The 13737-nt window shown below is 49.8% G+C and overlaps 2 long non-coding RNA genes across 2 annotated transcripts; both read right to left on the bottom strand.

Annotated features, from left to right (window-relative positions):
- Positions 1-170: 170 nt before the first annotated feature.
- On the bottom strand, positions 171-1142 carry LOC141042492 (uncharacterized). The gene is made up of 3 exons (XR_012205526.1): positions 926-1142; positions 393-473; positions 171-292 (listed from the first exon to the last, which is right to left on the bottom strand). It is a non-coding gene; the product is annotated as an uncharacterized lncRNA (long non-coding RNA).
- A 6616-nt stretch (positions 1143-7758) lies between these two features.
- Positions 7759-9758, bottom strand: LOC141021035 (uncharacterized). The gene is made up of 3 exons (XR_012181036.1): positions 8786-9758; positions 8388-8599; positions 7759-8001 (listed from the first exon to the last, which is right to left on the bottom strand). It is a non-coding gene; the product is annotated as an uncharacterized lncRNA (long non-coding RNA).
- Positions 9759-13737: the final 3979 nt, after the last annotated feature.

The raw sequence follows: 13737 nt of genomic DNA, 5'->3' as shown, positions 1-13737 counted from the left end.
ACAGAAAATGTGCTGTGGTAATAAGTAAAACCAATGTTTTTATTATTTCTACATTCATGGTCTAATTTTTAGCCTCGCACTGCGTCCCCATTAATTTCTCACACACTAAGGACATTTAACAAAATAACTCAAAAGAGATATCAGTGTTCCTCCCAAGTCCCAACACACATACCTTCACCATTGCTTGGCATGACATCAGCAGCCTGCACCTCGTCCTCGTGCAACTCAGAAGTTGCGGCACCACCGGCGGCCGCTGTTCGCTTCCTAAGACGCCCGAGGTTCTTTGCGGAAACTATCATGCAGTCATCAGTTGTAAACACAAATAAGGAGTTAGTTAATGTATAGAACGTGAATGGAGCTTCGCGCCTCAAGCGACGAACTTCTAACCACACCTTCCTTCGGGGATTGGCATGGGGGCGCCTCGGAAACATCTGCCGCGCATCCCTCTGCCTGCGTTGCTGACTTCGGCTCATCTGTAAAACCAAATCGCAAGGTTACAGTACCCTTTGGACCCATCGAAAAAAAGTGTTAATCCGAACGAAATTTCGCATCTGACACGGTGATCGACACAGCAGCTGACCGAAGAAAAAAGAACATCTGCCCCCACAAAAATAAAGCAAAGACAAATCGAACTCGCCAAAATGGGGGGTGATTCGTTTCGGATCGGGGAAGCATCGATCGACGCGCCCTGGAAAAATCGATCTGTGCGCGGATACTGCAAATGCCGGTCGTCTCCAATTCCAACCAAAAGAGTAGCTCGAAACTCGCTTCAACTTCCGAGCTAGGACCTACCACCACGTGAATCCGGCTAAACGCGAAGCGAAAATCGCCTAAACGCTCGATTGAAACCAAAATGCAAAGGAAGAACAAGAAAAAAAGAGGAAGAGATCGCGCACACGCGCCTGAAGGCCAGCGGTTCACTCACCATCGCTGATGAGCTCGATCGCCTCCACGCCGCGCTCGTCCCGCGGCGGCCGAGCGGCGGCGGCGGCGGCTCCCCGTCCCACGCCTCCCGCCTCCCCGCGGCATTGCTCGGGATTCGCGGCCCGGGCGGATGGGCTAGGGTTTGCTTGCCGAGTTTGAAACGACGGCAGCGAGGGAGGATTGGGATTGCACACGGGGAGTGTGGGAGGAGGCGCGGGTTTAATAGCGGGGGATTTGATTTTATGCCACAAGTTACTTTGCTCTTTGACAATTTGCCACTAGTTACATAGTAATTGATTTTTTGCCACAACTTAGTTTAGACTTTGATCTTTTACCACTTTTTAACACAAAAATAATCTTTGCAAATGATAGACAAAATAAGTGCACAAAACAGAGGACAACTATACCCTTGTGAGTGTTTGACTCTGACATAGCCCAGCCTCTTCCTCAGTTCTCTCACGCTCCGCCACGGGAACCAGCCCGTGCGCGTGCCACCGGCCTGACCTGGCAGGGCGCCGCGCCGCCACCGGCGAGCACCCACCGCCGTTCCGCCTCCTCGGCCAGCTGCGCCTGCGCCCGAAGCACGCCCAGCATCAACGCGCGGCCATGGCCGCCGGCCACACTGCCGACCCACGCCGCCGTCCTGTGCCACCTCCGGCCGCCTCCTTCCGCGCCCGACGAGCCCCGCCTCCGCGCCGAGGCCGGCCACGCCCGCGCCCGAAGTATGCCCAGCACCGTCGCGCGGCCATGGCCGCCGGCCACACATCTGGCCCATGCCGCCGCCTTGTGCCACGTCCGGCCGCTTCCTTCTGCGCCCTACGAGCCCTGCCTCCGCACCGAGGCTGGCCACACCGCCACCACCTCGAGCCGGCGCCGCCTGGACCGCGCCCGTCGCCCGCCCTGGAGGAGCCTCCATGGACCGGCGCGTCGAGCTGCTCCACCCACCCGAGAAGGCCGGGATGAAGGATGTGCACGGAGCACCGAGCTACTGCTCCTCGCCGGCGCCTCGTGCTGCTGTTGCTCCGGCGCCGCCGTATGAGCCCGGGGACGAGGGGATGGGAACGAGCGACCCGTGCGAGCAGAAGGGGATGAGCCTCTCCCGTTCGTGGTCAATGTGTGGGGCTGGGGTATTCTGGTAATTTTATGTGGGGCCCAACTAACAGAGGGCAAAAAATCAAAGCGCCAAATAAGTTGTGGCAAATTATCAATTACTATGTAACTAGTGGCAAAATGTCAAAGAGCAAAGTAACTTGTGGCAAAAAATCAAATCTCCCTTTAATAGCTCGGGCGCGGTTGGGGGAGAGCGCAGGCGCGAAGCTCGATGCCACTGTTTCTTTTCGGTGAGATCAGCTTACGAGGTTTGGACGTTTGGGTAAACGGCGTGTGGGTCCAGTGTGGTGCGTTGGCCATGGTTTCCCGTGGGACTGGTCCATGGATGGGCGGGGAGCAAAAGTGGCGGGCGGGGAGCGGGCGGGGGAGCGGGGAAGAGAGAGGTCAGCTGCGGGTGGTGATTGTTGGGCTATCATATAGGAGAAGGTATCCGTGCGGATTATGCGAGGTTGCCCAAAATTAACATGCTGGTGTACAGTAAGTAGGCTTGATGAGATTTTTTGTGGAAATTTTAGTTCTTATAAAAACATCCACTATCTTTTATGGAGATGTTCGAATATGCTGAAAAGACTGAGAGATTTATGTGGTTATGAAAAGTGAAAACGAGCATCGCGTCAGCAATTTTTGTTTACTACCACATGTGTTATGATTATAAACAAGGTACTACTTCAAATCCAACACATATTTCACGCCTGCGCGTCCTTGAACACACCCTGTGTGACGCGTGGGTGTTTTGCTCCACTCAACGTCTTTCCCAAAGTGTCCTCTCCCATTCACCTCTGTTGAGTATCGTGATTATTAGGAAAGCTAGGATAGCATAGGATATTATTTTACCTTTCCTTATACTCCAAAATGATCATGTACTCCTATATATATAATGTTTAAAATATGTACTCCTATATATATATGCCTACTAGGCTCAAGCAATAAAATAAAATATTCCACAATCCCTCTTTATCCCTTCTTTTTTTTGCGGGTGAAAGAAAGATTTTATTTCATCAATTAAGACATAAGTCATTCTTACAAATATCAGGGACGTCTCCTGGTCCCGAACCCAACCACACCACAGTGCGACCTTCTGTCCGTCCAAAGGAGGCTAGATAATGGCTTGCACCATTCTGTTCCTACGAACATGAGATAACTTGAACATCCTCCCTTCCCTCAAAAGCCTTTGAATTTGATCAACCAACATGGTATAGCGAGATCGGTCCCTGCCCGGGCCATTAATCATGTTAAGAGCGACAAGGCAGTCCGTCTCTACTTCTATCGGCATCTCCGTCCATTGCAGGGCGAGGTTGATGCCCTCCATGCAAGCTGAGAGCTCAGCCTCCAATGGTTCTGTACATGTGCGCAACTCTCTACAGGATGAGAAAATGATGTCGCCAGTGAAGCCCCGCAGTTCTCTATCCCTTCTAACATGGTATCAGCCTAACCGATCCAAACCCTAGCCACCGCCCGTCGCTTCCGCACCGCGCGCCGCCCCCGGGGCGGCGGTCACCATGACCGCCGCCGGGGGCCGCGCCGCCAGTACGTAGGGTTCGTCCGCTGGTCATGTGGCTACCCTAGAGAGTCTTTTTTCGAGCCCTTGCTCCGGGTTTTTCTCTCTCCCGCCGGTCATCTTGATCGGCGTTTTCTTTTTGGTTTCTGATCTATGCTTGATCGGTTTGCGTCGCCCGCCGCAGGCGTTGACCCCTGCGCCTCGACTCCGACATCGGCATCGACTACACTGGTCGCTTTTTCATCAACCGCGTGGCAAGGCTGGACGTGCCGCCAAAGGGACGCCTTTGTGCGTCGCTGCCAGTAGCTCGTCCGCGCGGTCTCCATCGTCGGTCCATATTCGTCGTCATCGCCCGGGACATCACCGACAACGTCGCAATTGACTCCGATCTACGTGTCGTCCCCGCCATGGCGCGTACATCGCCGTCGGTCTGATCAACCGATCATGCGACTGTCTTCGCCCAGCACGTCCCCGAGCACGCGCCTACCACCGATCGAGCAACGGGCTGCCGCGGCGTCGCCCAGTCGGGCCGCAGCGCCGCCGCCCCGTGGTTCTTCTCCCGGCTGCACCGACCCGCGTTACCGCTGCGCCGCCCCTTCTGGCCGTAGTGTCGCGGTCCGCGGTCCACCCCGAGGCCGTTCGCTCCAGGCCGTCCCGTGGATGCACCGATCCTCGCGTCGCTGCTGCGTCGCCCCGTCGGGCCGTAGCAAGCGTGGCACGCGGTCCACGCCGCGCCGTCCCGAGACCGTGCCCGCGGTTGCACCGACCCGGGTTCCGCCGTAGCGCCACGGCTCGCGGTCTCCGCCGCCGCCCCGAGGTCTTCCCACCATCGCCCCGACCTGCCCGCCGCCGCTGCGTCGCCCCTTCAAGCCATAGCGCCATGGCCCGCGGTCCACTCCGCCGTCACCGCGTGTCGACCTCCCATGGTATGCGCCACGCCATCTCCTTCGGCACGGGAATGCCACCGTCCGCGCCGGTCTTCATCACGATGTCGGGTTCCTCGCCTACTTCGAGCATCGCCGCCGCGCTCCTAACCTAGCCGCCGCCGCCGGTACCCTCGTAGCCGCTGCCGCTGCCCGTCCACCTCCTTCGTCTTCGTCCATCACCAGCCCGTCGCTAGCGTTGTCGTCATCTACCCCGGCCACTTCATCTACTCCAACAACCGCGGGCAACATCGGCCCTGCGCCGATTGGCGCCGCAACCGTCGTCGAGTCCTTCTCTACTGGCCTCTCCGACTTCTTCGACATGACGTACAACTCGTGCAGGTCCCTCATCTATGCATGCCCAGTGCTGGCAACATCGATGCGTGCCTTCGTCCACGACGTGTCCCCGGGCCTGGCAAGCCTGGTGCGGCGCTTCGTCAACTTCGTCTTCGTCCGTCTACGCATGCCCGGTGCTGGCAACACCGGTGCGTGCCTTCGTCCACGTGGAGGCCCATCTGTCCCGGTTCGTGTAAGAACCGGGACTAAAGGCCTAGGCATTAGTAGCGACCCTTTAGTCCCGGTTCCCCAACCGGGACAGATGGGCCTTATGAACTGGGAAAAATGGCCCTTTTTCTACTAGTGGCAACCCCGGCGCGACGCATCGTCAACAACGTCTTCTCCCCGGCGCACCACTACTTCGACAGCACTGCGCCCATGACTAACTCGGCTCCTCCTTGCGCCGCGGCTCCACGGCGACATCCTCGACACCGGCTCCCCGACTCGACATCGACCACGACGTTCTTCGCACGACTACCTCAACCACGACTACACCACCCTACGCTCTCAGCTACTTCGACAAATGGCACAAAGGGCTACCGCCTTGCTTGAGCAACCTCGTTGGTTTCCACTCCAGCCACGACTTCCGCGATGCATCGCCCGTTACGAATGTGTGTGGGGGGGTGTCCGTTGGCTTGCCTTCAGATTCTTCTCCAGTCTCACCGTCTGCGTCGCTACCATTGTGACTGTGGGGGGATGTTGAGTATCGTGATTATTAGGAAAGCTAGGATAGCGTAGGATATTATTCTACCTTGCCTTGTACTCCAAGATGATCACGTACTCCTATATATATATGCCTATGAGGCTCAAGCAATACAATGAACTATTCCACAATCTCTATCTATCCCTTCTAACAACCTCCACGGAGACCATTGTCAAGAGTTATGTCGCCAGCATCTACTTCTCCACCACCTCGACACCCTTTTGCCGTCGTGGGTTACTGCTCGACGATGCCGCCATGGGTATCTACTCAATCTCCACGTCTCACTACGAGCATCATCTCCATAAAAGAAACATTAAGTCTCATTGTGCTGCGTCACCTCTTGCTTCTCCTCCCTGTCGAAATTACCCTAGGGCTCATGGTTGATCGAACGGACAAGAAAGGTGCCTTTGTAGGTGATGCATGTGGAGGTGCGACATCAAACCCTGATTTCTTGTATCCTTATCGCCTAGTGTTGGAGTTATTTCCGGCAGATCCCTCGGAAAGGTATATTGGCTAGGCAAGTAGATTGGATGTGAAACAAGGAAGGATTTACCTAAGTTCAGGCCCTCGTGGAAGTGGTAAAAACCTATTCCTGCTCGTGTATATTGCTTGTGTATAGAGGTTACAAAGATCGAGGATTTTAGCAAAAGCCATAAAGTTATGTATCTCTAATCAACTATCCTGACCTTAGCTTATATGGGTATCGGGGTCTAGGGTTACACGATTCTAGTCGGTTGAAGGAGTCCTCCTGGACGCCGGTCATTCTGGCATGTACTCCAAGTTGTCCACATCTTGTTTGCACCCATGGTATAAACCTACCTAGAGGGCCCCATGTTGACCTATTCAGGACAACTTTCGGCATGTTGAGGCATCCCTGGGTCGTAACACCGTTAATAGCTCTTGAACTAGTCTTCAAGTCTGGTTGCTTGCTGGAGATGGAGCCATCTTGATGGCGTTGGTCTTAGTAAGCTTCTCAAAGTCGAAACTGGTTCATCTAGCTCCCTTGAAAAGTAAATTTGCACTGTTAGTATACTTGGGGGATAAACACATCGGCCAGATCGCTTCATCCACCATGCTCCTTGAGCCCGGCCTGCCTATCTGAACGACGGCCGTGCCCAACCTTGGTTTATTGATGTATAAACAGTCGACTTCCACGAGAAAGTTTTCCTGTTAAGGATGGCCGATTTCCCACGCAACACTCAGGAAATTTTTGAAGGCTCAGAGCCTCGGCTGTGGGGGACCTGACCAGGCTCTGACCCGGCTGATCGAACCGGACCATCTCGATCCCGCTGACCACAGGTCAATATGACGTGTGTGTGGAATCATGGGACCCATCCAAGCCACGCCCCATTATTCATCACGACGTAATTGAACGACACGTCTCAAGCGACATGATTATTACGTAACAAAAATGCCTTGATCCCCACACCCATGTGATATAATGGGGAGTGGGAATATCAGTCCTGTCGCGTGTCACAACAGGGTCTGATACGTGTCCGATGTATTCATAATTTTTTATTTTTTTCTAATGCCATTATCCTGCTATTTCCACATACTTTTGTCAACAATTTATATAACTAGAAGATTCCCCGCGCGTTGCAGCGGGAACTTGTGTTATGCATAAGCAAGTTCAAATGGACAGACATAGACTTTTTAGTTAGGCAAGTTCAAATTGGCAGAAATAGATCATGCAACTGCAAAATAAGGAAATAATAATACTTGTTTTACATATATAAGATCTCTATATTTAAGAGTATTACACTGAAACAAAGACATATGTCTGATAAAAAGGATCTATAAAATAGGAGAAGTCATGCCAACATTTTCTTAGAATGCTTAAGTGTTTGCCTTACAATGAACAACAAAGGCATTATGAAATATACACCCATCAGGTGAAGAGGAAATAGAAACACTTGTGGTTTGATTTTCTCCATGATTAAAGCAGTAAATAATAAGCAACACAATTTACAGACTACTCTTGCTAATAGTGAGGTCGACCAAATTATACTGAAACTATAGGTAAGAAAGTCATCATACTTATTGCAAATGCTCCGGAAGAGCGAATCTGTAGTACATACATCATAGAGATGAATTATCGAAAATAAGTATGAAAATAGGCACATCCTGTTTATAAGAGGAAGTTGATTATTATCACCTAAAAGGAATAAACATTCACAATCATGACTTACAAATCTGAAGTATGCAAATAGTAACTTCTTTTTAATTTAAGCACACCATTAGGAATGAACATTGGCACAAGCTACTTCAGTATGATGTCCCTTTCTTATAAGCATTGCATTGAACATGTATCGGTCTCTCTTTTGTTCAGTGTGACCATAACTAATACATTCGAACAAAGAAAATGTTGCAATATCCTTGTCCATTTAGGACTTTGCTAATGAATCAGAAATATCTAACCACCCTTGGTTGTATACTGGGCCAATTACATCCTTATGTTATCTCAAGTGAAGATAAACAGAGCCGCTAGATAAAAAATCATCAGATATCTGCAACACAAGGGATATCTGAGATCAAATTGCATTAATGTGGCAATAAAGTTAGAATGAAAGCACAAGTTCTGCTTGTCTTTAAATTAATAAAGCCCCAACCACGTCTGTCCTTAATCCACTAACCCCTCTTCCATAACGATGAGGCTAGTTGAATGTTACAAACAACAGTAGCAAACCCAACTTGATTACTTAGTAAAAGGAATAATTTCGGCAAACAAAAGACTGGCCTACCTTACATTTTTTACTTCAAGATAATTTAAAATCAGTGGAGTAGCTAAATAGTAGTTCGATCAAAATTTGCAAAGACAAACTAAGCCAAATAAATATATGGTTCAATAGTACTAAAATGAAGAAAGCTTAGTCATGGATATAGGCAATCTTACCCTCAAATATGGTGCAACACCTATTCATCAAGTACTTGAATGGACATTAGAGAGATATCACAACACTGCCAGACAACTTCTTAGGCAAATCAGACTCACCATCTCTAGTATATCGGACAACCCATCCATTAATAAATCTTGGATGAAATTTTATTTTACCTATTTCCTTGGCATTCTCCTTTCAACGTGCTCTTTTCCCCCCTCTGCAAAATCTGAAAACAGAATGGGCATGGAGAAAGTTAAGTTTTGTTGAGTGTACAGATTGATCTTTGTTCTCACGGGAAAAAAATACTATTGCAGAGGTACACTTATAATTCACGGGGAGTATATCTTAAAACACAATACATTGCCAATCATCCACCAGCAGATGAAGGTTAAAAAGAAATACAATTTGTTACCTGAAGAGGGACGACTGCTAGTAATTGCAGTATAACTTGACTGCAATATTGGTGTAGGCTTGACTGCAGTATTGGTGTATGCTTGGGTAGCCAGATAGGCTCAACAACTATCTGAAATCAACAAACACTAATCGCTCTTACGTGGCGGGATTCAGACATAGGAGGACGATGTCGTTAAGGAGGTCACCGTGGTTGTCCAAACAGTCAGAGTAGAGGATGCGACCGGAGAGATACCTCACCTAGTATGACATCTTTGCGGCTGTGTCAGGCCATTACCTTGCCAACCCCTCGCGATGGCAACGGTTGATGACCGGATGAGATACGCGTTGTGAAGAGAAGAACGAACGATGAATTTGGGGATGATTGGATGAAGCGTTGTAGAGAACGGGAGAAGGCATGCTTGATTTTTGCAAAAAACGGCATCCTGACTCGTCCACGATCTGACATTCTGGGTCGCCAGTGACCAAACGACGGAAGGCCCACGTCGCAACCGCGCCTAGAGGCTCGGAGCAGACAAACTGATGCGCCCAGCCCGATTCATCTTGCTCCTCGACGACCTGGGGCAGTAGCAATGGAACCGCGCCCAGGAGACGTCGTATCGGCGGCCGCCGGTCGGCCGAAACAGACGTCGGTTGGCGGCAGCGCGTGGTGGTGGACGGGCGGCGCGCGAAAGCGACAGCGGTGGACATGGCGCGGTGAGCAGAGGCGCTGGCCTCGAGATGCCGGCGGGATTTGGCCGGGCGGAGGAGGAGGCGTACAGGAGCGGTGGCACGCATGTTGGGCATGGTGGAGGCGTGGTCACCGTCGACGTAGCGCGCAGCGGGAGGAGGCGGAAACCGGACGGAGGAGAGGAGGAAGGGCGGCGCTCCACCTCCAGCGGTGTCAGGCTGGATTGGGAATTGGGATCGCCTATGCGGGAGAACCGGCGGTCGTGCACTTGGAAGGCGGGCAGATTGGGGTGCCTTGTGCGGGAGAGTAAATAGCATAAAACTGGCTAGGGTTTCAAAAAACTACCCATTTTTATTTTTTCTCAAATAACTACCAAATGGGTGGTTGGCTGTTTCAGAAAACCCAAATCATCGAATGCTTATCTATTGATCATGATTATGACAGGTCGGACCCGCACCTAAACTCACCGTCAGTTTGACCATTTAGTTTGACCGTTACCTGACGTGTGGGCCCCACACGTCAGTGTCTCTTCCTCCTGCTCTTCTCCTTCCTTCTTCTCCTCCCTCCCTGCAGCCCCGCCTGCGCCAACTCAAGTCATGGCCGCCGGCCACCCTGCTGCCCACTCCGCCGCTCCTTGACCTCCACGGCGACCAGAAAAAACAAAGGTCGGCTCCTGGTGCAGCTCATCTCATCCACCAGTGAAAAAAAAGGCCAGCTCCACCTCCTTCGCGCGGCCATGGCCACCTCCTTCACGCGGCCATGGCTGCCGGCCCTCGCTGCTGCCCACGCTGCCCCCTTCCACGCGGCCATGGCTGCCGGCCCTCGCTGCTGCCCACGCTGCCCCCTTCCGCGCGGATCATGGCGACCGTCTCTGCGCGGAGGCCGGCCACGCCACACGCCAAGCCAGGGAAGGAGCGCCGCGCGAGGAGCAGCCGGCACCCAGGAGCACGGGTCGCCGCCAACCACGCGCCATGGCCAGGGGCTGGGACTCCGGCCGCCGCGCCCAGGGGCTGGGACTCCGCCCGCCGCGCCTAGGGGCTGGGACTCCGCCCGCCGCCTTCGGACTCCATGGCCGCCGTGCCCTGGAAAGAGGGAGAGGGAGAGGACACACGGCAGGGAGCTCACGAGAGGGAGAGGACGCATGACGGCTGCGGCGGCGCTGGAAGGGAGCTCCGCCGCAACGGGAGGGAGCTCCCCGTCGAGCACAGCGGCGGGAGCGCTCCTGTGGATCTTGAGCACGGGAGGGACCCGATGGCTTTTTTCAATTTGTTTGGAGGACCTGATTGCTTTTTTAAGTTTGCAGAGACACTGACATATGGGCCCTAGATGTCATTTAACGGTCGAACAAACGGTCAAACAATCAGTTTTCTTACATGCGGGCCCTAACTGTCATAATCACGATCAATAATAAAGCACTGGCCAATTAGAGTTTTTTGAAACAGCCGTCCCCTGACTTGGTAGTTATCAGCGAAAAAAATATTCGGTAGTTTTTTGAAACCCTAGCCTGTAAAGTAGTAGTTTTATGCTATTTACTCTGTGCGGGATGAGCGGCGGCCCCGCGGGAGGGGAAAGTCGGATTTTTTCCACCCCTGTCTGTGAACGCTTATGTGGCACGATAATGACGTGAACAGCTGTGACAGTAGGGATTGGCTGATTTTGCAAACTGATTGATGATGTGGCCTAAAGCTGATGTGGACGGGGTGCATGGTGAGAGAATATGTAGAAGTGGAGAGCAACTTCTTAAGAATGTTAGATTTACTTGGACTAACATATTAATCTAGTGCCTAGTGTCAGTTCTTGTTTGTTGCATGTTTTTTGTTCGTTGAAAAATCATATCAAACGAAATTCAAACGCGATAAAATTTTACGGAGATTTTTTTGGAATATGTATGATTTTTTGGCGCAAGAATCAATGCCCTGGGGCCCATGGGATTCACAAGCTCAAGGGGCGCGCCATCAACCCTCGTGGCTTCCTTAGAGGTTGGTTGGAAGTATCCTTCGGGCGCAAGGAAGCTAATATCAGGGAAAACAATTGTGTGGAACTTTCAACCCGATCGGAGTTACATATCTCCGGATATTTAAGAAACGGAAAACAGGGACGCGAAATAGAGAAGAAAACAGTGAGATCCAATCTAGAGGGGCTCCCGCCCCTCGGGTGCCGGGGAGGCCAAGGACCAGAGTAGGAATCCTTCTCCCATCTGGGGGGAGGAGAAGCAAGAATAATAAGGAGGGGGCTGTCTCCCCCTCCCTCCGATGGCGCCGGAGCGCTGCCGGGGGAACCATCATGATGGCGATCTACATCAACAACTTTGCCGATGTCATCACCAACTCTCTCCCCCTCTATGTTGAAGTGCAAGCTCTCTCTACATGTTGTAAGCTCTACTTGAACATGGTGCTTTATGCTACATATTATTATCCAATGATGTTTTGCCATCCTATGATGTTTGAGTAGATCAATTTTGTCCTATGGGTTGATTGGTGATCGTGATTAGTTGAGTTGTATGTTTTATTTTGGTGTTGTCCTATGGTGCCCTCCGTATCGCGCAAGTGTGTGGGATTCCCGTTGTAGGGTGTTGCAATTTTCTTACTCTTAGGGTTGCGTGAGCGACAGAAACACAAACTTGGATAAGTGGGTTGTTGCGTATGAGATTAAAGAGGACTTTACACTTAAGGCTATGGTTGGGCTTTACCTTAATGATATTTAGTAGTTGCAGATGCTTGCTAGAGTTCTAATCCTAAGTGCATGTGATCCAAGAACGAAAAGTATGTTAGTTTATGCCTCTCCCTCATATAAAACTGCAATACTGATTACCGATCCAGTTATAAACTGCCTAGGGACAAATCTTTCTCATTGTTCTGCAAAAGCTCTCTACTAAAACAACAATAAACTTTTATTATCTTAAAAAGCAATCTTTTTATTTAACGTAAACTAGTTTTATTTCTTGTTCTAGGTAAAGCAAACATTAGTGTGCGCAGAGTTGTACCGGTGGTCGATAGAACTTGAGAGAATATTAATTCTACCTTTAGCTTCTTGTTGGGGTCGACACTCTTATTTATTGAAAAAGCCTACACATGATTTCCTACACTTATGGGTTATCGAGACCTTCTCTGGCGCCATTGTCGGGGAGCGATAGCGTGGGGTGAATATTCTCGTGTGTGCTTGTTGGAGTTATCTATAAGTAGATTTTATTTTCTTTAGTTGTTTTATATCTTATATCTTTAGTAATGGATATGGAACACGAAACACCAAAAAAAATTGTACTTGCTACTGATGGAGATGGGGAACCTCCTAAAATCCTTGATGTTGGTTGTGTGCAGAACATTAAATACTATTTTGATAATCCTGATAAATCTCCGTTCAACTTGATATTGGGAGATACTTTGGATCACTGAGAATACTTTAGGGATTATCGCTTGTCTCAAAAAGGTAAACACCTATGGGATAAAATTAAAATATTGTGTTGGTATGCTTGGAATTTGTGCTTAAGGTATGATTATACTTGTTGCTCCAAGATGGAGGCTCCACACCTTCCCTTTCACAGTGAATTTAATGGCAATGAAACATTGGCGTCTTATGCTGATGGTGTATATAATTACTATGATGAGCAAATAGAAGAATTTGTTGTTTTTAAGGGTGCTTATGAAATTGATTCTTTGTTTGAAATATATGAAAAGTGTGATGATACCCTTTACAGATCTGAGAATTTTGTCGTACTTAAATATTACTATGAAAACTATGATTCTAATGCTTATATTAATGAATTGCATCAAGAAAGTCTCCATTGTCCGAGAAGAGGCTAACATTTTGCAAGAATCTATGAAAGAAGAAATTGATGAAATAGTGAGCTCATTAGATGAAAAAGACGAGGAGGAGAAAGAAGAACAAAAGGAGAAAGAGCTTGTCGGTCACCCGGACCCACCTTGTAATGAGAGTAACTCTTTATCTCATACGTTATTTATTTTTCCTTCGTCCTTACCGATGGGTGAATGCTATGATCCTTTAGATTCGTTTGAAATATCCCTTTTTGATGAACTTGATGCTTGCTATGCTTATGGCCATGATGCCAATATGAATGATGCTTATGGAGATGAGCATGCTATAGTTTCTTATGTTAAGCATGAAATTGTTGCTATTACACCGACACACATGATAGTCTAATTATCCTTTTGAATTCTCACAACTACACTATATCGGAGAAGTTTGCACTCATTAAGGATTATATTGATGGGTTGCATTTTACCATTACTCATGATAATTTTGATGGACATAATATGCATGTTCTT

This window comes from Aegilops tauschii, chromosome 3 (assembly GCF_002575655.3).
Source record: "Aegilops tauschii subsp. strangulata cultivar AL8/78 chromosome 3, Aet v6.0, whole genome shotgun sequence".
Classification (NCBI taxonomy): domain Eukaryota; kingdom Viridiplantae; phylum Streptophyta; class Magnoliopsida; order Poales; family Poaceae; genus Aegilops; species Aegilops tauschii.
This window is presented reverse-complemented; position numbering and strand designations above follow the sequence as displayed.